This window comes from Phascolarctos cinereus, unplaced genomic scaffold (assembly GCF_003287225.1).
Source record: "Phascolarctos cinereus isolate Bilbo 61053 unplaced genomic scaffold, phaCin_HiC Scaffold_4;HRSCAF=312, whole genome shotgun sequence".
In the NCBI taxonomy this organism is placed as follows: Eukaryota; Metazoa; Chordata; class Mammalia; order Diprotodontia; family Phascolarctidae; genus Phascolarctos; species Phascolarctos cinereus.
Window position 1 is genome coordinate 477,747,971 of NW_027555847.1, and position 23,250 is coordinate 477,771,220.

Here is a 23,250-nt window from a genome sequence, read left to right on the forward strand (position 1 = left end):
CTCCTGAGAGGCATGCCTAATCTAAGGCTAGTTGAGAAAATGCCCCTCAAAGAAAACAGAGTTGATGTTTAAATTTAAGAATGTATAATCAGTAAACAAATGACTGCTCTCTTTGCCTCTTGAGTTACATCCAGCTTTATTTCCAGATACATTAGATTAGAACACCAATCATATCTAGTCCACTCTTTTGGCCTTGGTTAAACTGCAGCTGAATCATTGCAAACCTTGGTTTTATCAAACAGTTTTCATTGTTCCTGTCAAGATTACCACATTTCTCAAACTGCTAAGAAATTGTTGCTCAGGTCTGTGATCTCATCAGTGTGGGCATTTCCTCCAACAATGCAGATTTCAGCCCATCTGTGTCTGCCCATTTATTGACATTTGTCGATGTCCTATCATGTTCACCTGAGGGAGTGCATCACTTAGCCAAGGCAGCATGTCTTGTTTTCTCTTGATATTATGAGGCTACCAAAGGGGCAAACAAGTTGGCCATCAATTACTGATTACTCTTAGCATTTAACCAGCCTATCTCATTTTTTTGCTCATATATTTTAATAGCCTTCTTTACACTGCTTCTCCTTTGTAATTCAGAATTATATGTAGCATTCTCTTCTATTATATAGCAATATTCTAGCTATTTCTATACATAACTCATTATACACACACACACACACACACACACACATACATATTTAAGGGCAGAGATTATATCTTATGCTTCTCTGTTATCTCCCTGGCACAGTAAATTGGACATAAAACGACTCATTTAATGCTTGATCAATGAATGGTGCTGACAAATTATGAAGTGCAGATTCTTAAGAAAATTCAAATTTGTAAGGAAGGATGACCCTGCTAGCTTCTCCAACTTAGACTGAATTTTTGGATAATTTCCCTAGTGTATGGAGGCAATTGGACTCAATCTATTCAAGGAGGAAATAGTGTCAATGACAATTTCTTCTTCATTCTTCATTGTTCTTGGTGCATAGTAAGTACTTAAAATACCCTTTCATTCATTCATTTACTCATTTATTCATTAAATGCTGTGAGAAATGGAAGAATGAATATATATTCCTGTCTATATATTATTTATATACTCATGTGCATAATTTTTATAACTCCTTATCTCCACTTCCATCTCTTTATAACACAATTTGATTTCTTTAACATTCTTTGTATTTCTCTTCTAATATTGTTTTTTCTTACTGTCCCATCTACTTTCTCTATCTTTCCTTTTCCCTCATTCTTATTTTCCATGTTTTTACACTAATGCTTAAAAAAATCTGAGATTACATATACTACAAATGACTTCATCTTCTTTTTCTTCTTATTACTTATCTCTCTTCTCTTCCCTATCCCTAGCCTCAATCTTACATGCACTTTCCATATCACTATTTTAGGCACCTCTTTAATTAAGGAGATATGATTGTAGGGAAAATTCTCACAGGCACATACACCTCCAGGGGCAAAGGAACACTTCTATTCTGTTAGTGTTCAATCATCATCCATTTAGTTTTTCCTGTTTAGATGATTTATACAAATTCTTTTGAGTGATTATCTAATTCACTTAGGAAGCCCTACAATGTTTTAGAAACAGGAATATCTAGAAGACTTCACCATCTATTAGGAATTCTTTTCACCTTGAATTCTGCAAATAACAAATCCTTTCTGATCATAGAGGAAATCACAGGGATATTTCTAGGATAAATTACATAAAGTTTTAAAAACTTTGCCTTTTACTTTATGATAACTCAGAACTGCTTACTATGTAGATTAAGAACTAGAAGAATCCACTTATAAATACTAAGCTATATATGTGTGAGAAAATTTCATGCCCAATAGAACATGCCTAACTGTGGGAATTGATGTTTTGGGAAAGGATTTTTTCTGAAGTTCTGTGTTTTTGAGACTCTTTTTAGTTTCTTAGAATATCAGGCTGTTTTTACAGCTGAGTTATGAGTCTTTGAAATGAAGTATTCACAATAAAAATGCTGACAAAACCCTAGCCAAGGCAGTGTTTAGCAGAGCCCATAGTTCTGTAATCAGCTATATATTGTAAGAGCCTGTGTTGTGAATCTCTCTCTGATTTTATCCTAATAAATGTTTACATTCCAATTAAATCAGTTCATTCTTCCTTTCTTGCTACTCCCATCTGGCTCTGATGCTAAGCTTTGCTCTCTGTTTCTCACTATATGTACCCAGTGATACCCTCTGATGTTTGAGCAGTATATGGAAAACCTCTCCGGGATCTTTCAACAGGAAATGATCCCTGTTCTTGTTTTAATCCTGCTGAGTCACCAAGAGAGGGTTGGCTTTTACTTCTGGGACAGGCTTTAAAGCACAACTGACTCGCATCATATAAACAAATGCAAAATAAACTTCTGAAGTAAAAAGCACAACTTCTAAAGGAAAACTAATTCCTCTAGAAGAAAATAATTTGCACACTAAACTGAGTGGGGTGGGGATTATGTGTGTGGTTACAATCAAAAGTAATTTTATTAACTTTCAAAACTCAGAAAATTCTAGTCACATGTTGCAAATGTGGCTTGCTGAACTGCTGCAATGTGAGAAAATCTTGTGGTAAGTCATTGATAATTTGCAATTAATTTGCCACCTCTCCTCCCCACCGCCATTTTCTTTCTCTCTCTCTCTCAGTTCAGAGAAAATCCTGTTTCCTTTATTTTTAACATCTGTTTTTTATTTTTAACATTTGACAGTAATAAGGATGGTCAGTCTGTAACATTGTTAGAGGAAATATCAGCCTTCTCTAGGGCCAGTGGTTGTTGAAATGTCAAGTGGATGGAAATGTATCTGGAATTCTATTCTCTCTCTCTCTCTCTCCTCTCTCTCTCTCTCTCTCTCTCTCTCTCTCTCTCTGTGTGTGTGTGTGTGTGTGTGTGTGTGTGTGTTGTCTTCTGTTCACAAAATTGCTTCTAATATTAAAGCCCTAATCTGGAGGTTGGTAGCACTTTTCAATATTATAGCAGAGAAAGGAAAGAAAGAAGTTCAGGAGATACAGATATAAGAGCATCAGGCAGTGTTTAGGTGTGTCCACTGAGCAAAAGTCACTTCTGGTGAAGTACTCATTTTGGGTGGATGTGGATGTGTTTGTCTCTTTGCAACAGAGCACAGGGCATATTCCTATTGTAGCATTCAAAATCCAAGTTGTCCTCATAAAATCATAGTAAAAGAAGTAATGGATTAAAATAATCAAGGTCCTCTAAGAAAGCCTTTCTGCTCCTTATGTAATTCTCAAACTCAGACTGAACAACTATTTACAGAAGTACTCATTATGTGGAAGGCATTGACTTGCTGATCAGTCCAGAACTTGAATTATTTGTACTATAGCATTCTCTTAGATACTGTAATTCATCATCCTTTGTATTTCTTCTCTGACAGATACAGTCTTATACACACAATCATGCATACGTTCATTTATCCATTTCATCTCTCAACTGTTTTCTGTCTGTGTACATGTGTGCAGATGCACAAAGAAAGTGTGTGCGCATGTGTGTGTGTGTGTGTGTGAAAATGAGAGACAGACATGCGCAGAGGCAGACATAGATGAGAGAGAGAGAGAGAGAGAGAGAGAGAGAGAGAGAGAGAGAGAGAGAGAGAGAGAGAGAGAGAGAGAACACAGCACCAGAAATTTCTGTTTAATTATTGGGTATTTCTAAGTAGAACCTAAAAATAGCCAGCACCCTTATTTCAGAGTGTATGTTCAAGATCATTAAAATTCAAAAGTACTCACAGCTGTGCTAGAGAATGATCCCAGCAGAGTTGGTGTCAAACGTTTGATCAAATGTAAAGGGTCGAAACTATTTGCTGTCCCTCTTAGAATTACTTGGAGTAACATTTTTAGTGACTCAGAAATGATTAAATATAATAGCAAGAAAATCAATAATATCATTATTTACAATGCCACATTTTTTGTAAGTAAACTGTTTAGTACAATTGAACAAAATAACCAAGCAATTAGGCAAACCTTGCTAGACTCTTCTCATTTTAGTGGAAAAGTCATTAGCATTTGCTCTTTTAAACTGCATTTCACATTGAGTGAAAAGATGAAAAGTTTACTACCTTATTAGCTTGATTATTAATAATCAAGGCCACACACAGGGAAGACAGTGTGGTAGAAGCACTGGATGTGGAGACAGAGGACAGGGGTTTGAATCTTGCTTCTACTTATTCTCTATGTAAACTTCGAGTCTCTCTGGGACTTGTTTTCCTCACATAAGAGCAATGATAACAAAAACAATAACAATAACAAGAAGAATGATAGCTAGCATTTATATAGCACTTTAAAGTTTGCAAAGCTCTTTACTTATAATATCTCATTGATCTAAAAATAAGGTATTTGGACAAAGGATCTAGTTCTTGAGTCTGCAGAAAAAATAAAATGAAGAACATAAAATACATTATTAATATGTGGAGGAAAATAATGTTTAACTTCTACTATGTAATTAGGAATGCTGCAGAAATTGTAGTAGAAATAATGAGCTTGTAGTTAGAATCTAGAATCTCAGAGCTGGATGGGACTTAAGGAATCCATTTTGTACAACTCACATCTGACTGGGAATGTCTTCTGTACCATTCCAAGCAAATGATTTTGCAGCCTTTGCTTGAAGATTTCCAGTGAAAGTTCACTCACTATCTAATGCTACCCTGACTCATACTGAGTTTATGATTCACTAAAATCCTAGTCCTTTTCTTTTATATGATAGATTGCCTAGTCATACTTTCCCATTTTAATACTAATGAACTTCTCCATTCTAATACTAATGCATGTCTCCATTCTACCAATAATATGCCTCCCCATTTTTTTATACCAATGCAGTTGATTTTTAAAATCCATGTGTAGAAGTTTGCATTTATTCTTATTCAATTCTACGTGAGATTTGGTTCCAGCCTATTAGTTTTCCTTTCCAGATTTATGTCCTTGGTAAATGTGGCAAACATGACATTTTATTATGGTCATTGATAAGTATTGAACAAAGCACAATTAAGGATACTACCTAGCCTTTCTCTGAAAAATCTTTGAAACTTCCTCTCCTAAAATCTAGGATTTGTTTTAGTCTAGGCTGGCTTTCTTCACCTTTTCCTTCACCATGAATTCTAAAACAATGTGGTCATTTCACTTCAGAGTTGCCATCATTTTTATTCTGTTCCTCCAATTTAGTTCAGAGTCAGATCCAGGATAGAATTTCCTCTTGTTGCTTCATTAATATTTTGAAGAATGAAATTAGCAGTAAATCAATAATTTATCACTTGCCCAGTTTTTGAGTGAAAGAATACTTCAGCAAATGTCTGGAGAGTTGGTCTCGATCATCCCAACTTCCAATTTTAATTTTCTTTCAGCTCTAAATCTACAATCCTATCATATATAAGTGTGCAAAACACATACATATACATGGACATATATGTGCATGTATACACACCTATGTGTATATATGAATAAGTCCATGCATTCATGCATGTCATCTTAACACATAAACATGTTTACATGCATATATAGGTATATACAAACATATGAGTATATATTTGTATATACACAATACCTTATTGGATAAAAACCTTAATGTATTCATTTTCATTCAATATTTTCTTCACAATCCACAAAAACATAGCCAGGTGTTTTCTATACCTCTCAGTCAATTGTGTGATTATGAGAATGTGTTCTGATGTAGAAAATTATTTGTGGAAGTCTGCCTATTTCCCTCTTATGTTTTCATCCAGGGGACCCTCAATTCATGTGTGAGTTATTAGCATAATGATTTTATGGAGATGAGAACATAGACTAATGGGTTGGCATTTATTGCTGTCCTTTTAATTTTCCCTTTAGGGAATCTGTGATTTCTCTCCCAATTTTGTTAATATTGCTCCACATAAGATATCATGAGAATTGCTCCATTGCTTTCAAGATTGTGTCACCTGTAACACATATTTTATTTGTGTGTACTCAGCTTGGTCCAGCTGCTCTTCCCAATTTCGCCTTCATCAGTGATATTTCATTTTTCTCATATAAAGTATGGTGGGTAATAAAGTGTTTGAATCAAAATATGATAACTATGCTTTTATCAATAAAGAAACATTTTAAAATGCTGACAGATCTTATGCATTCATTGTCCATTTGTTGTCAATTCCTCAGTTATATCCATAAATGGCACCGTTTAGTATTAATACAAGCTTTCTTCCAACTGACACCTGCTGCTCTTCAGTGTTTTGTGAGGTAGCAAAGCTCGTGTTCATACTGTTTTGCATTCCTATTTATATCCTCAGTGCTTAATACAGTGCTTTGCACATAGTGAGTGCTTAATCATTTTTCACTTTCATTCATTTATTAATTTGTTAATTCCATAACTTTGCACAAGTGAGTTTATATCCTAAGCTGGCATTGCCCTTCGTTGTTATATTCTGCTAGTTAACATGATCAAGTGTTCTCTGGCTAAGGAGACTTTTGTGTCCTTTTAGCCTCTTTGTGGTGGCAATTGTTTTACAAAAGCAAATTTCAATTCAGGTGACAACCTGAATCAATGTTTTTTTTTTCTTTTATCTGTTTCCCATATAAGTATCAACGACTTCTTTGAATAAGTATGACTACAGTTGTTGTAACTCCATGAAGTATCTTCTTTTGATACTTATCTTCAGTCCAATTTGGTGTTAATTTTTATTTTAACTTGACCTACGTGATCCCACTTCATAGGTAGCTGATTCAGCTGAATCACATTGCTAACTAGTTTTTTTTCTATCTATGAAGTCTGTCTGTCTGTCTGTCTGTCTGTCTATCTATCTATCTATCTATCTATCTATCTATCTATCTATCTATCTAAATTTTTATCCCTGTGATGTTGTTAGTGCTCTGGCACTTTTGGATTCTCTTCTCAAAGTGAGTCTTCGTAATTTGTAGGTATGAGCTTCTGAATTATCTATAAGTCCTTGGTATTCCCCTATCCTTCCTTGTTCCAACCTTCACAATGTATTTGAGTATCAATATTGATTTGACTTGAATTTTTTTTTCATTTCACTACTTTTTCATGCTAAGCAAAAGGGGTTGGCGAATAAATTAAAATTATCATAGTGGCCCTTTTATTTTTCTTGTTTAGCACTGTAAGGCAAGTTGACCAAGTTTCTCATGACATTATGTTTATCATTGCTTTTGGGTAAATAAAGCCAAATTGACCAACATCTTTATTTGCCTCTCCCAGGGAAACTCATGAGCTATACTTATACTTAGTTGCAAATTTATTATAGCTTTGGCTTTCATTAATAGTGAGAATCACAAATATTAATATAATTTGGTCCCTCCAGCAACATATCAACTTACTGGTCCTTAGACAAGGATCTTATATTTGAAAACCAACAGTTCAATTTATTTTTATAGATAGTTTAAATGCTGTGAATCTTAGCACCCCTGTCTCATTTCCTATCACTTTACTATAATCACTGCAGAACAAGCAGAAGGCCACATAGAACTGAAACCATAGGCCAATGGTTCATTATCCAAAGACCACTTGTGATAGGGTAGGCTGGTCCTTGGACAGCAGCTACTATCTATTATGGCAATCATACTAGTTGCTGTTCTAGTCTAGTGTGTCAGAGCTGATATTCTGTGGTCATAGCTTTTGAGAATCTAGAGTCACCTCCATACCATGATGAGTAATCAGAGAGAGGCTTATAGATTTAAAGAAATAAGATAAATAGCTTGTGAAGTTAAAAAAAACTATTAAAATAGCTAGATTGGCTGTTAATGTTTTCTATTTCTTCAGAAGTTAAGTTCTTCACAATTTTTCATTAGCTTCTGCCATGGTATTTTGAGAATTTCTATTCTCCATAGAAATCTGGAGGAAGGTTGCAATTTCTCCTGTTGAAAGAGGTGACAGAATTTCACTTCATCATCAGTGATTAACCACTGCTTAATGGAACAGATTTCATAAAGTTCATAAAGGTACAGATAACAAAGTAACAGGAGAGAATATTGGAAAGTGACTGGAATAATGTCCTTCATATTAAATGTGGTGCATTGACATATTTTCTAATCTCGGAACACTGATGCTTGACTTTCAGTCCTTGTCACATTTACTGTGTATACTGTCTGGTCAAAGCAATTGGGATTTTGTATGCATTTTGATTAGAAGCTTGAATGACTCTGTTATCCTGACCAGAGAGGATAAATAAAAATAGCCAAAAATGTATAATTTTTATAATGTATTTTAATGTTTCCTCCATTAAGGTGCTGTTGGGTTGCCCCATTGTGACATAGAGGTGACCCAGGGTCTCAAGGACTAATCTAGTAGACACAAGCACTGGTCAATTCTTCCAAGCTAGAATGAATGGCTTAATGTATGAGCTCAAGACCTAGCCTATGTCACCATGGAGACATTTGGCATCAGAAGGAGGGTGGGCTTCCAGGTCATAAATTGTTTTGGCTGCAATGACTCACACACACACACACATGCATACACACACATGTCAACTAAGCCCAAAGAATAAATGATTGGTTGCTTCATTGAGTAAAAGAAAAAGCATTTATTATAAGCTTAACATGTGCTGAACACTGTGGATACTAAGTTACAAAAGTATCACCGTGTTTCTGCTCCCAAGCAGCTCAAATTCTAACAGGGAAGACAATGTGTAAATTATTAGATACATACAAGAAATATACAGAATAGACAGAAGGTAGTCCCAGAGGGGAAGATACTAGCAGGGAGATTCATAGCTGGTTGAGTAAGCACACCCAAGAGAGTTGATTAATATATAAATGTCATTCCAGAGCAGGTGTTAGCCAACTAGGGTTGTATTTTAAAATGTAAATATCATTCTTAGCTTCCAGGCCATACAAAAGTAGGCAGCAGGTAATATGGCTCTTGGGCCACACTTTGCAAATCCCTGCTCTAGAGGAATGCCTCTAGTGATGTACCACAGACCCTTTACTTTTTAATACTTTTAACCATGACTAGAATACACACATAAAAGTTACATCAACCAAATTTATAGGTGACACAAACGTGGAAGAGATAGTGAATATTTTATGTAACAAAATCAAGCTCCTCATTGTCATCTGTGATCTCAACTAGTTGGGATGCTGGGACAAAATTAAAACAAAATTTCATAGAGTCATTCTGATGAACATCATTTTACTAATGTACACTAGGCTTATCAAATTTATAATGAGAAGGAACCTTACTGATCATTTATCTAACTGCCTCATTTTACGTATGAAGAAACAGAGGCTCAGAGAAATAAATGACTTTTGCAAAGAAACACAGAATAAATAACGGAACTAATATTTGAACTGGTCCTCTGACTTCAAATCCAGAAATGGAGGGAAGTCCTTAGGTGCCTTTGAGGTCCCTATGACTATTTTTATCCTACATTAAATGGCCAGATATGTTCTTTTTTAGTCTGTGGATCTGCTTTTTATAGCTTTTGCATTTTCTTTTTTGCTTTCAGGCTGTCAGATGGCACCTCTTGGAACCGTCAGTATGCTTGTATTTAGATTCCAGAAAAACCAACTGCACAAATACAGGATAGGAAATGCCTCTCATAAGCACCTCAAATTCACCATGTCCCAAACTGAACTCTTCATCTCCTTCCTCACCCCACAAAAATAATTCCCTTCTGTTTAAGCTTCTTTACTTTAGTGAGGGTACCACTATTCTTCTGGTCACATAGGTTTGCAACATAGGGATCATTCTCATCTCTTCCTTTCTCTCATTCCCCTATGTAATCAGTTGCCATGTGTGGTCAGCTCAACCTTCACAATGGCTCATGAAGCTTTCCACTCTTCTCCTTTTGTTCAAGCCTTTATCATATCACTCTCTGATCCCAGAAGTTTGAGACACTCCCTATTGCCTCTAAAATAAAATGCAAAATCTGCTGCTTGGCATTTAGAGCCCTTCACAGTCTGTCTCTGGCCTGCCTTTCCAGGCGATTTATGCATTCTTCTCCCCCACACACTCTACATTCCAGAGATATTGGCCTGATTGCTGTTCCCCTTCCATGACGTGACTTCTCCTACCCATATGCCCTGTATAGGTGATCCCCCCATGCCTGCCATGTCCTCTTTCTTAATCTCCACCTCCTGGAACCCTTGGCTCACTTCAGGGCTCAGCTTAAATACCACCTCATAGAGACCTTTCCTAATTTCCCCAGGTTTTTGTGCCCTGCTCAAAGTTATTTTGGATTTGTGATAAAATCTACTTATCTATGGGCACATTGTATCCCTTCAGTAGATTCTAATCCGTGTGAATGTTGGTCTTTGTAATCCCATTTCCTAGCTCAGTATTGGCCACATAGCAAAGATTTAAGAGATTGAATTGAATTGATAGCAATTCATTTGAAAAGGACCTTGGAGGTCTTAGGTGACCTTAGAAAGTCATAGAAATTTAGAGCTATAGGAGGCCTTTGAGATCATTTAATCCAACTCCTCATTTTATAGATGAAAGTAAACACTTACTAGAGGCATGCACAATGGTAGCAGCAAGCAACACGATGGCTTAAACATGAGATAGGATATGGGAAACGTTCAAAACTCTGACACAATCTTTAAAAATCACAAGTGTACTTGGGTTACCTAGAGCAGGGAGAGGTAGTCCAAATGTCACATAGCCAACAAGGGAGAAAGGAAGAAAACCCAGGTTTCCTAACTCATAGATGGGTACACCTTCCCTTCACACCACTTTCCCCCCCTATGAACTCAGCATAAGCTATCAAGGTGACATACAACTTCTAAAAAGTATAAAAAACCCCAAATTTTGTCTGTATTAATGTGGATTTAATTTTTAAATCAAGAGTGGTAATAATCCCATTGTTTTCTGCGCTGCTCAAGCCACATTTGGGATACGGTCTGGCTGCCATACTTTAGAGGGGGCATTGATAAGTATCTTCTGAAGAGGTTAACTTGGAGGAGGAAGGCGCAATCTCATCATTTCAGGTTTCTCTTAGATGCAATAGACATCACATATACAACAGGCACTTAATAACTGTGGATTAATTGACAGACTAAACTATCATCTCTAATCAGACAGCACTTAGAACTGAACTTAAAGCCATGCCTACTCACCCACACAATCTGGGATTCTTTATACACGTCCCTCTTTTACACATAAATTTGGGGCCAAATAGAAATTAGAGTGATGTGGCATGATGGTAGGCAGCTAGGTGACAAAATGGAGAAAGCATTGGGACTGGAGTCAAGAGGATCCGAGCTCACCTCTGGCATTAGATGCACCTTAGCTGCTTCTCCCTGGGCAAGACATTTTTATGCCTCAGTTTCCTCAATTGTAAAATGAGGAGAATTGCACTTACCTCCCAGGGTTGTTGTGAGGATCAAATGAGATAATAATTTGTAAAGTACTTAGCATAGTGCCTTGTGTACAGTGGGCACTTCTCTTTCCCTGTTTGGAATGAAGACATCTAGGACATAGGAATGAGTTGGTTTTTCTTCCAAAGCAAGTAGTAAAAATGGCAGGGCCATTAGTTGGCTAGCTCGAAAATCAAGTTCTTTGTGACACAGAGAACTCATAAAAATAAGGAAAAAAGAAGGCTTTTGCAATAACCAAATTCTGGCCTATGACGGTTGCTAGGTAACAGGGCCTGATTGTTGTCCATGGGACAATCCCTTAACTTTTTATTACCGGTAGGTCCTCTTCTAGAATGATGGCTAGACAACTGGTGCTTTCTATTGCTGGTACTTTCTGTACCAGAAGTTTCAAGTTACAAGCCGAGGAGCCAGGAATGGCCAGGAAGACTAGGGTGGCGGTGGATAGTCTTTGGAGAGAGATATGACAATACTCATATTCATTTATTTTCATTCACGTTGCCATAACCTTAGCTTAGTCCCTCATTGCTTTTATTATAAACTATTGCAAATATCTACCTAATTCATCCTTCTACTTCAGTCTCTTCCCCAATCTAAAATCCACACAGTTGTCAAAATAAACTTCCTGAAGTATAGATCAAACAATATCATTCCCCCTTTCAAGAAAGCTTCAGCATTTACTCATTGCCTCTAGGATAAAATACAATCCCCAATGTTGGTATTTAAAACTCATTCTAGTCTGGCATTGCCTTGCTGTACTGACTTATTTTATATCATTCTTCCTAAATTCCAGCCACACTGACCTATTTATTGTATCTTGAACTGATCATTCCATCTACTGCCTTGAGGCCTTTTTGTAGACTGACCACCATGCCTGAAATGTCCTCCCTTTTCATCTCTGAGTTTTACACTTCTTAGCTTCTTTTAAGGTTCAGCTCATGTGCCACTTCCCATAGGAAGTCTTTCTTAACACTCCCAGTCTTCTTTCTTTTCTCAAATTGTCTTGCCTATTTGTATATTGTATCTTGTATATTACTGTAGTTTTCTATTGAAATATTGTATTGTGAAAGCTAGATGTAAGCTTCTTAAGAAAAAATATTGTGTTTTGTTTTTCTTTACATGTATAACATCCAGTATGACACTTTGCACATAACAAATGATTAATACGAGCTTACTGAACCGAATTGAACTGAACAAAGAAGCTTCCTTCTCTTTTTTGCTTCGCTTGATCTCTCTTTCTCATGATATACTCATGCTACTGCTGTGGGACATTCCAGAATGGAGATGGAGCTAGGCACTCCTTCTATATCAAGGCAGCTTAGCTGGAGACAACCCTAGAGTTATTGGCCTTGTATGCACACGGGAGGCAGTATGGTCTTGAGTGCTGTATTTCACATCAGAAGACCTTGTTTTGAAGTTCTAATTACTAGTTATATTTACTTGGATGTCACTTTACTTCTCTGGGACTCTATTTCCTCATGTGTAAAATGAGGGGGCAGGCTAGATAAACTCTAAGGTCCCTTACAGCTCTAAATCTATGGATCCATCATCCTTTCATCCTCAGAATCCTATGATTCTTTGAGCTACTCATAAGCTAAGCATCTTGCAGTTGTGCAATGAGGTTTCCTTTGTGTAGCAATTATAATTAAATATGAAAATTGGAAATGCAGAGATAAGATTATTTGGAGACACGGAGTTGCATTTATCACAACCTTCAGTTGGTTCCTGGATACAAACTAGCAGCTGGGTGAATGCCTAATCATTCTAGACCTAAATAACTCTTATGTGAGAGAGAATTATCCCTTGCATAATGTCTCTAGTGTACCAGGAATCAACACACCTCCCTTCAGTGCCCAGCACCTGTCTTACCTTCAATCTGGGCTGGGGAGTATCCATACTAATTGTGACAATGACAAGGTGCTCCGTGATCCTACACGGCTTCCTCTGTGCTGCTCTCTGGAGCATGCCCTTTGACAGCAGGCAGCAAGTGGAGCATTAAGCTAGAGGAATGCTAGCTACCCAGGAAATGCCATTCAGCAACAAAATCATGTATAAATAAATTAGCAAATATATTTTCAGCTCACTGTGCAAGATAGCTGCGTCTATACCACCCAAGTAAAGCAGTAACCATTCAGGGCCAAACATAGGGCCTCTTACGGATAATTCAGACTTTTCTGAAAAGCATCTACTTTCCCCTGAGTCATCTACCTGATCTACTTGATGATTTCAAAATTTTCAGCAGTAGACACATTGTCCTGATTGGTTGTGGAAGACCTGTACTTCTAGTGGCTTTCAGGGTTACTCCACAGAGATATCCTGCCATTACCTCAAAGTCAACATATCTAAAGCTGATGTCATTTTCTTTCCTTCCAAAAATCATCTTCCTATCCAGACTCTTCTATTTCTGTTCATTACACTCAGAGTTGTACTTAGAATAGGGGTAAATGGGAGATCAATAGGACTATAGAGCTCTTTCTCTAATTTGTTTTCTCATCATTAGTGCATGGTTCAGACAAAGATGGCCATGTGAATCTATCTCGGTTTTGCTCATCAGAACAGCAATCTGAGAGAGAGAAAGAGAGAGAGAGAGAGAGAGAGAGAGAGAGAGAGAGAGAGAGAGAGAGAGAGAGAGAGAGTGAGAGCCAGAGAAATAGAGAGACAGAGATAGAGACAGAGACAGACAGAGACAGAGTGACAGAGATACAGAGACAGACACAGAGACACAGAGAGAGACACAGAGACAGAAAGAGACAGAGACAAAGAGATAGAGACAGAAAGACAGAGACAGAGAGAGAGACATAGAGGGACAGACAGACAGAGAGACAGAGAAAAAGAGAGAGACAGAGAAAGACAGACAGAGAGAGAGAGAGACAGAGACAGAGGCAGAGACAGAGAATAGGATAAAAGTAGAATATCAGTTAGGAGCTATTAAAGTCTTTCAGGTACGAAGTGATCAGTTTTTTAACTTTTAAAGCTCTTTATAACCTTGCCCCAAACCTACATTTCCAGCCTCATTGTACAATACTTCGTGATCCTACCTAAATGGGCCTCTGTTTCTTGTGCACAGCACTCTATCTCCCGTTCCCCAGCTTTTGCATGGGATGTTCCCTATGCTTGGAATGTATTCTTTCCTCACACCCACCTCACAGAATCCTTCTCTTCTTTCAAGGAATGTCTCAAGTGCCATGTCTTCCCCAACATTCTGAAGTGCTGGTGCCCCACTCCCAACATATCATGCAGTTGGTTACTTTATATTCATTTTATTTATCAATATATTTATTCTGTACATACTTACATATATCCTTTTTACCTCTGCCATTAGAATGTAAGTTCCTTGAGAGTAAGGATTGTTTTAGTCATTGTTTTTCTATCTCTAGCACCTCTTATAGTGCCTGGTGTATAGTAGGTGCTAAATATATGCTTGTTGATTGCTTTACTGTTTTTCCCGCCAACACTTAGAAATTGCAGGGCTTATGCTTCCTTCCTGGAATGTGCACTTCCGACCTCGTAATGCTCACTGGCCCTATGCCACACGTGATGTCCTTCTCTGTCTGGTCTCACTGTGTGCCATAGATGCTCAGGGCTTCTAACCCCAGAGTTCACTTGCCATATATGATCCACCTCTCTGAGGCTGCTTCCTCTCCTTGAACTCTGTGGAGATGGGGGCATGGATGCATCCTTGGTGTGTACAAAGCTGAATTCATTCTTTTCCCTTCAAAAATCATCTTACCACCCAGACCTGTCACTCAACTAATGAACATTTCTTTGTGTTGCCTGCCCCTCTGCTCCTTATACCCCTCCTCCACCTGTCTTAAATCTGATAAAATAATTTCTAGTTCCAATTCCAGTACTGCCTCTTTCTCTGCAGGGCTCAAAAGCTCAGTCATTTTTGATTTCTCTCTCTTCTTTGCATCTATATCCAATTAGTCCCCAAGGCCTAATAATTCTTCCTTTCTCTCAATTATACCTTTCTCTTCATTCTCACTGCCACCATCCTAGTTCACGTCCTTATCACCTCTAACCTGAATTATTTTAATAGTCTGCTAATTGATATCCTTATCTCTCTCCTTCCTCCCCTTTCCCTTCCTCTCTCCCCACCCCTTACTAAGTTTCCTCTTTAATATATCCAACATGAACTTGCCACTGATATAATCTTCCCCAAATGCCTCTTTCATTACAGCTCCAAAACCCTCCACAGCTTTCCATTGCTTACAAAATGTTCAATCTCCTAGCCTGGGGCTGGTTCCCAACTTACATTTCCAGCCTCTTTGCTCACCAATCTCCTACATCAAACTAGTCATCCACGTCTGTAGAACTAATACATTTGTTTTCTTGAAACAAATTTCTTAATGAGAAATTGTAGCAGTTGTCAGAATTTGGAGGAGGCAATAAACCCTCACTTCCAAGTAGTGGCTAGCCCCATGCTTTGTACATATTGAATTCTCAATGAATATGTGTTGATTAATAGTGTGCTATAAAGTTGTGAATACCACACTTTGGAGTGATCACAGTAGCTGTGGGAGCTGAGTTTTATGGGTTCTCTGAGTGTGTGCCACCTGAAGCCCTTTCTGACATAGAATACTGTCAAACTATTTTAGAAAGAATCTATTTTAGGTTATTGAGGGAGTTCTTCAAAAAAACGTATTGATTCTCCTTGGTAGTTTCTTCCCCAAGTAAGACACACAGAGAAAAAATAGAAGTAGCATCCTTTCTCAGATCAAGTGTTGACACAGTGGATAGAGCACTGGGTTTGGAGTCAGGAGGACGTGAGTTCAAATCCAGGCTCAGACACTTACTAGCTGTGTGACCCTGGGCAAGTCACTTAACCCCAACTGCCTAAAAAAACCACAAGTTTTGTAGCAGAATGCCTGGTATATAGTAGATGCTATGTAAATGTTTATTTCCTTTTCTCTATAAAAAGGACATTTTAGTAGTGGTAAATTGGAATATAAAATTTAAAATAAGTGTCTGGAAAGACTCATAGGAAACATTTTAATTTCTATCATGACTTTTCAAGGAATCAGATTACATACTCGTTAAGAATAGAATAGGCAGAATTTCCAGGTATAGATCTAGACTTTATTCAACTGTCTTTGCTGATCTAATTCTCAATTCTTTTGAAATGTTCTTTTCATTAAACAAAATCTTCCTGACATCTTCAAATATTCTACCAATGTCTCTTCAGTTCTTGCAAAATGATCTTTACCTAGAACGTGGCACTTCAGTTGGATTTTAAAGCATGAGTAGAATTTAACTGAGGGCACAAAGGGTCACACAGAACACCAGTGCCTAGAGTCAGTCAGACCCATCTTCCTGAGTTCAAATCTAGCTTCAGACACTTGCCAGCTGTGTGACCCTGAGCAAGTCGCTTTAACCCTGTTTGCCTCAGTTTGCTCATCTGTAAAATGATCTGGAGAAGGAAATGGCATACCAATCCAGTACCTCTACCAAGAAAACTCCAAATGGGGTCATGAAGAGTCAGAGAGGACTGAAAAATCACTGAAAAATAATAATAAGCATAAAGGAACATTTGTGTATATGTGTGCGTGTGTATGTCTCTGTGTGTATTTAGGGACAGAGAGAGGGAAAAGGATAGAGACCAGACATGTGATTTTATTGGCATAGGGAAATCTTGTAGGGAGAAATCTCCCTCTATTCTTTCTACCAATGTAGTTTGGTATCTTCCATGAAACTTATACTTTTAGAGAGTTGTCTAGAGTGGAGGTCTCAAAGTCAAATGAAACAGGGGTCACTAATCCATACATAAGGATCCCTGCAGGTGGCATATTGGCTTAGTTATAAAATGTCGTGATATCCATGTTTTGTTATATTTTCATTTGTTCTGTTAACTATTTCCCAATCACATCTTAATCTGGTTTGGGACTGTTATAGCACTGCCAACTGGTGGTGTTTGATGTCTCTGGCCTAGAGCACTGAGAGGTTAAGTGACTTCCCCAGAGTCACACAGTCAATATGTGTCAGATGGGATTTGAATGCAGGTCTTCCTGGCTCCAAGTTTGTCTTGCAAAGTTTCTACAGATGAGTGAACTAAGTCAGAACTTAAATCTGGGCCTTTGGATTCCAAATCTAAATCCAGTCTTCTTTTTACAGCCCCATGAAGATTACAAGGTAATAGAACAAGAATGAATCTTAGAGGTCATCTGCAGAACTCCCTAATTTTACAGCTAAGGAAGCTCAGGCCCAGAGAGGTGGTGACTTGCCCAAGGTCACATTGTTAAGAAGTCACAGAGTCAGGTTTCAAATCCAGACTTTTTGATTTCATATCCAACATTCTTCCTCTACTGAATCATGAGATCCCAAACTCTATTCCTGTTCTAAGTATCTGCTCTTACCAGTATAGAATATTTTTAACGAAGTGCTTTGTGGTTCTTATTTTGCTAACTTGAATACATCCTTCTTGGTTAGGAGCAATTTAACAAGAATGGCTCACATTGACAGGGCGTGCTCTCGTTTATAGAGTACCTTCCTCACCACAATTCTCTATTGTTGTTCTGTCCTTTCAGCTGTGTGTGACTCTTTGTGACCCCATTTGGGATTTTCTGAGTGGTTTGCCTTTTTATTCTCCAGCTCATTTTAAAGATGAGGAAACTGAGGAAAACAAGATTAAGTGACTTGCCCAGGGTCACACAGCTACTAAGTGTCTGAGGCCAGATTTGAACTTAGGTCTTCTTGACTTCACCCAGCGCTCTATCTACCTAGCTTCCCATAATCCTCCATACTACTTACAATTATTGCTCTCATTTTATAATGAAGGAAACTCCAACTCAGAGAAGCTTAGAGACTTGGCTAAGGACACACAGCTACCAAGTGCCATTGAGTACTCATTATCTTTCCTCATAAATTCATCTTTTCAAATGTGCTTATTACTATAGAAAATAATAACACCTTCCTAGGGTCCCAGTTTGGTAACTTCGGTGCCATCTTCAGCTATTGACTTGCCCCACATATGTGATCAGTTGCCAAATCCCGTCATTTCTATCTCCACAATATGTTTCAACATCCCATTCTCTCCACTCACATAGCCGTCACCCTAGCTCAGACCCTCATCATTTCTCATCTGGAGTCCTGCAAAAGCCACCCATTTGGTCTCCCTGCCTCAAGCCTCTCTCCACTTAAATCTACCCTCCTCTCACTTGCTAAAGTCATTTTCCTAAATTTTAGGTCTGATGTGACCATATCACAACCACCTCTCCCGCCCCCCCCCCGCCATTGCCTCTGGGAGCAAATATAAACATCTCTTCACAATCTAGGCCCTTCCTACCTTTTCAATCTTCTTATATTTTACTCCCCTCCTTACACTCTAAAGCAGTATTAAGCTTCCTTGCTATTGCTCACATTCAATACTCCTCCCAGTTCCACGCCTTTGTATTGGATATTCTCTTTGCCTGCTTCCTCCTCCATATCTTTTGGTCCCTGGTTTACTTCAAGATTCAGCTCATGTGCCACCTTCTCCATGAAGTCTTCCCTGGTCCCCTGCATGCTACGGTCTGCCCTACCCAAACTGCCTCGTATTCATTTTGCAGGTATTCTGTATTTACTCATATGTGTACATGATGACTCCATCGTTGGAATATAAACTCCTTGAAAGCAGTAGCTGTTTCATTTTTGTCTTTTTGTGTATAGTAAACACTTATTAAATGCTTGTTGATTGATTTATTGATTTGAACTTAAGCCTTCTGGTTGTAAGAGTCATGCCATTTTTGCCAAACGACATGCTTATTAACAGAGCTAATAATTTGTTCTCTCACCACAAATGAATGGTTCAGAATGAGGGTAGCCAGATCAGTCTTTCTCCACTTTGCCCATCACGGTCATCTTTTTGGAATCTTGCGAAGTGTCTTCCATGCTCATTCCGTCATGGAGGAGATGAAGGCTGAGGATGTGTGTGGAAGCCTAAACTCACAGGATGGGGATCCCTGAACCTACTGCTGATGACAGACCACACAGCTGCCCTGTTGTGGCTGTGGGGAGATCTCAAACACTGAGGCACCACTGCAAAAAATTATTCTTCCTTTATGCACTTCTACAGTGAGCCTGTCAGCCTCCAGCACAAAGAGTTATCTTGAGCACATTTATTCAATAAGCAAAGAGAGCTGAGGAAGGATTTTCACAGCTGGCAGTGAGTGCCACATCAGCTTCCATCAGGGCAATGCAGTTTTTGGATTGAGTTTGAAAATGTCATATTCTCTATTTAATTTTCTTTTTGTCTTAAGGTGGTACTCTTCTTTACAGCATGGCAGGAGGTGGCGGGGAGGGGGGACTAGATTGAAAAAAATACAATTGTCTGGCACTCCAGAAATGTTGTCTCTTGATAGGATCCCCTCCCTTCAGTTTTAGACACAAAACTGTCTGTCACATGTGGAAATGACTTTCAGACTGCAAGGCCTTGCTCTGCCTGTTAAATTGAAACATTTCAGATATTTTAATTAGCAACTATTTGCAAAGTACTTCACAGGTTCAATGCCTACTCATAATTCATATTTATAACAGACAGCTCTATTATTACACAGAGTGGGATCCTTCAGTATTAAGGATTTACAAAACCACATGTTTTGGCACTTACCTAGTACTAGCCTGGCTGCATCCCTTTTTCATGTTTCTCTCTTCCCTTTTCAAGAGGGAGAGTGGTCCCTGCTTCTTTAAACTCACATCAGTTGAATTCATGTCTTGGAGCAATGTCATGTTCCCAGGTTCATCTGTAAGTATAGCTCATTTCTAACCGGAGGGCTTTGTTTGGTCTTACTCTCCCTGAAGAGATATGCTTCTCCTCTAAGCATAGACAAGGCTGGCAATGCTGCCTCAGCTGTTCCCTTGTCATTTGCTAGAGGTTTGAATTTATCTGACCTTTGGTATTTTAGCATAACTGTCTCTCTGCTTTCCTCGTAAACAAATAAACAAACCCCAGACCCAGCAGGCTTGTCACCTTCTGCATTTCCCTACTGCCCCTTATATCAATGTTGAAGATTTTTGCCTATGTCTGTCCCTGGATCAGCCTAAGAAGGGCTCTGGGGAGGTTGAAATGGTGGTGGCTTTGGTGGTGGACTGATGATTTTTCCCCATGGTCTCTCAGAATTTCCAATGGGGTTTTTTAGGAGGTGATTGAGAGGTCATCTTATCTAGTCCCCTTATTTTGTAGATGAAAACCATGAGGTTCAGAAAGCTATCCCCCAGAGAAACAACTGGCTTAACCACAGTCATTATGGGTAGGAGTAGAACTGACTTATTTTGACTCTACATACAGCATGATTTCTGTCACACCATAGATGCCATAACTAAGAAAGAGAGTGGGAGACCAGGAGTGGGAATGTGAGTCATATTATGTCTGTGCATGGGGGAGAAGTTTTAAGATGAGGGGGTACTACTGAACAGTCAAGTAGTGAGGGAGTGGGCATAGCTCTTCATAACCTGAGATTCCTGATTCATCTGGGTGCCATTACTTGGAGGATTTGAGTAATCTAATAAACACGCAAGACATTTTTATTTCCTACTAACACTGTTTTTAAGGAAAGGCAATCAACACAGTCATACCAGGTAGAAAAAGAAATTTCTTTCCCAATGCCCTCAATGTGGTTTTGAAAACTCAAGCTTTTGCAGGCTTTAAGAAGCCTTTTGGGAGAAACCACCTGGGTTGTCCAACCATCTTGGACCACAGAGCAGGTAAAGATGATCTTGCTCCTTTATCTGTGGCTCTGCCTCTCTCAACGACAGCAACTACAATAGACAGTGGACTGATCTGTCACCAGGCTATTGTTTCTTAGTTTCTCTTTTCTTCCATGGTCCTACATTCTATAGACACAACAGGAACTCATGATTTTGCTCTAGGAATGAGCACTGCATTTTGTGACAACATTATCCTTTGAACCTCATTTCATGAGAATTATTGCTGTTCAGCTATTTTTCAGTCATGTCTGACTCATGAAGACTCTTCACGACCCCATTCAGGTTTTCTTAGCAGATGCTAGAGTGGTTCGCCATTTTCTTCTCCAGTTCATTTTACAGATGAGGAACTGAGGTAAACAGGGTTCAGTGACTTGCCCAGGGTCACACAGTTAATAAGTGTCTGAGGTCAGATTTGAACTCAGGAAGATGAGACTTCCTGTCTCCAGGCCCAGCATTCTACCCACTGTGCTACCTAGCTTCCCTGGTGTATAGTGTTGGAAATTCTTTACATGAGAATAATAATTTGTAAATAATTTCCCATATGATACACTAGGCCCAATCTTCTAAAGCATTTATAGAATAACAGAATTTTAGAGCTGTAAAGTACCTTAGCTGTCACCTATTCCAACTTCCTTATTTTAGTGATTAAGAAACTGAGGTCCCAGGAAAGTGATAGGGCAGAGCCTCAACTAAAACCAGAGTGACAACTAGTGTACTGTGACTGCAGCTTTATACCAGTGTGCTGACATCCTGGAGGAAGCACTTCCTCCTTGCCCTTTTCTCCTCAGCCCCCACAATATACTTGATCTCTTTATCCTCCAGCCCATGAATGGCACAACTACCCTAAGTTACCAGCCCGAGTGTTCTGTTTGTGTGATATCGCCACTTTCCCCTTACTCCTATGGGAGCAAGGTGAGATTTTCTGTGGGATGGACTTCACCCTCCCAACACAGCTGCGCTGTTGGTAGGACTATTTTCTGCACTAACCCATGTTTCCCTATCCCTCAACTGAATTTGCCTCAGGTGCAGTCATGGCTATTTACAGCTTTGATGAAAACCTGGTCTATTTTTTTTTTTTGGTTGTTTTTTTTCAATATACCAGATAGACTTCTCAAATTAGCTTTTAATATGATTTTCCTCATTTCTGGTTTGTTCTCCCTCTCAGTTTTGTTCTTCCCCCACTCCCTAAATTTTTTCTAACTCTTGGACCATTTGTTTGCTTTCTATACTCATAGGCTCTCTTAAGGAGCATTTTAAAAGTTTTATTAAGTTTTAACTTTGATGTTCTAGTTGGCCTCAAAGCCACAGGTTCCCCACTCCTGCTCTAGTCTAGAGCAAAGGCTGTGTTGAGAATTCCTGCTTGCTTAGACTAACATTGCTTCTGGGTTCTCTAGTTTGCATAGTCTAGACCAATGGTGTCAGATTCAGATAGAAATGGATCCCTGAGGGTGGTATATTGATGTGGAAAACAATAAATTAACATTTTCGATGTTGTGTTATTCCTTTGTTTATTGTGTTAAACATTTTCCAAATTACATTTTAATCTGGTTCAGGCTGCATTTGAGAGTTTTGCATGCTGCATGTGGCCAATGATTTGTGAATTTCACACCTCTGGTCTAAACTTACTGGGTACCCTACAGAAAAGCTCAAATGGAAGCCATCCATAAGGGAGACTTCAGAAGGACACCATACTTTTGTCAGCATGGCAAAATGATGTAAGGTAAAATGAGGAACGTCACAGCATGGAATGCATGAAAGTTAAAAAACCATGGTAGGATCAGAAATCTTTACTCTCTTCACATATCATTCTGTCCCTATGATGCCTAGTTACTAGGAAAATCTGGATTGAGAAAACAGCTTGGCATTTATGTTAACAATTGAACTATCAAATAAAAACAAAACAAAACAAAAAAGGCTGGGAGGATGGGATTTAAGCACGAATCTGGAAACTGCATATTTTGGGGGGGGAAATTGTTGGGGCACATAAACAACAATGACCATGCCCTTTTCTTCTCTATGATCTCATGTCAACACCTCTTTGGTTCACGATGAGGGCAGCTGTAGCTGCTACTTTTTGGCATAAACCCCAGTGAATATATCTATAGATCTATTGTAACCTTGGAGCACTATACCATCACAAACATCAGAGATACTGTTGGCTCTGTTCCCCTAAGTCTACCATTAGCCAAGTGGAAAATAACAAAAACCTTTTTTTCCCTTTCTTTTGATGAAAAGGTCAGTCTAAGTGCAAA

The 23,250-nt window shown here is 38.5% G+C and overlaps 1 protein-coding gene across 1 annotated transcript in view; it reads right to left on the reverse strand.

Annotated features, from left to right (window-relative positions):
- XKR4 (XK related 4) overlaps positions 1-23,250 on the reverse strand; it is a 469,015-nt gene that overhangs the window by 152,539 nt on the left and 293,226 nt on the right.